Source organism: Mesitornis unicolor, unplaced genomic scaffold (genome assembly GCF_000695765.1).
Source record: "Mesitornis unicolor isolate BGI_N332 unplaced genomic scaffold, ASM69576v1 scaffold6237, whole genome shotgun sequence".
NCBI classification, from domain to species: domain Eukaryota; kingdom Metazoa; phylum Chordata; class Aves; order Mesitornithiformes; family Mesitornithidae; genus Mesitornis; species Mesitornis unicolor.
The window spans coordinates 122,552-123,813 of record NW_010194291.1 but is presented as its reverse complement, the minus strand read 5'-3'; positions in this window follow the sequence as shown (position 1 = coordinate 123,813).

Here is a 1,262-nt window from a genome sequence, read left to right as displayed (position 1 = left end):
GTGGTTTTCAGAAGAACTGCCTCCTAAAGGAGTTCTGCTATGAACAACCCATACTGCCAGTTTATGAAGGCACTGGGATGTAACACAGCAATAATAATAAACCCCAGTAGTTGAAAAACATTTCTTGATACAGCAAAAACAAGTGAACTTGTCTAGAAATGGAAAAAAAAAGCCAGCACGTACTATATAGGTTGTTGCTACCTGTGAGCAACCCCTAAGGATCTGTGGAGGCAAGTGGGCTCTGCTGTTAGGTATTCATGTAGGACTCAGAAACGCAAAGATCCCTCTGAGAACTTAATCATAGGAATAGCCAAGCAGGATTCCTTCCTTGCTTAAGTTTTAGATCTAAGACCATCTCCAAATCATACACATTTGAGCTTAAATTTATAGCTCGTTTTGTCTTCTTGACAACTATGTTACACAAAACATGTAAACAAACCTGTCACTCACCACTCTAGCTCCAGAGGCATGCAAGTCAGTATTTTGCCTTCAGAGGGGATTCTTGGATGGACTTGAAACAAGAAGATTTTATAGCTGAAGATCCAAAATTTGTTTCCCAGGTAGCCCAGCAGAACTATCAGTTGTTGCCCTTCCAGACAAGCTAAAGGGCTGTCAGCCTGCTCATGCTCTTGCATAAGTAATGGCTAGAGGTAGGCGGCTATGGCTATCTGCATGGTACAGAAGCATATCCCACTTTACACCATTTTGGTCAAGCTAGTTGCACCTCAGTATCAGGATGTCACACTGCAGTACCTGCCATGGGTGGCAGCAGCCTAAATACAATTTATGCCTTTGAAAAGGTAGGGCGTGTACATCTAAAACAACGTGTCTTTGCACGAAGTGAATTCTTTTAAAACAGCAAAATCTTTAAAAGGATACTGCTGTCCAAGTAAGGATGAGGGTGAAGTATTGGTTTGCTTGAGATCAGCTGAAGTTACTAAAAATCAGCAGGTGTAATCCGAGTTGAGTGCTTGCTTCTGCCCTAACGGAGACACTTGAAGAAATAGCATTTCATAGGCTGCAGACAATGAAGCAGCTGACCTTCTTTAATACATAGGCTTTTGGGCATGTGCTGTCTTGTAATTTTGGTATATAAAGCCTGTAGCAGCGTGGGAAAATAAGACAATGCATATCTGCTTTGCTGACATACTCTTCCATTCCTGGTAAGCCATATGAAAATAGAGGGGCAGGATTTTACTGTCAAGCAGGTCCTTTTTGTTAAGGGAGATAAAGAAGTCTCCACAGTCTGTTCCCTATCCAAA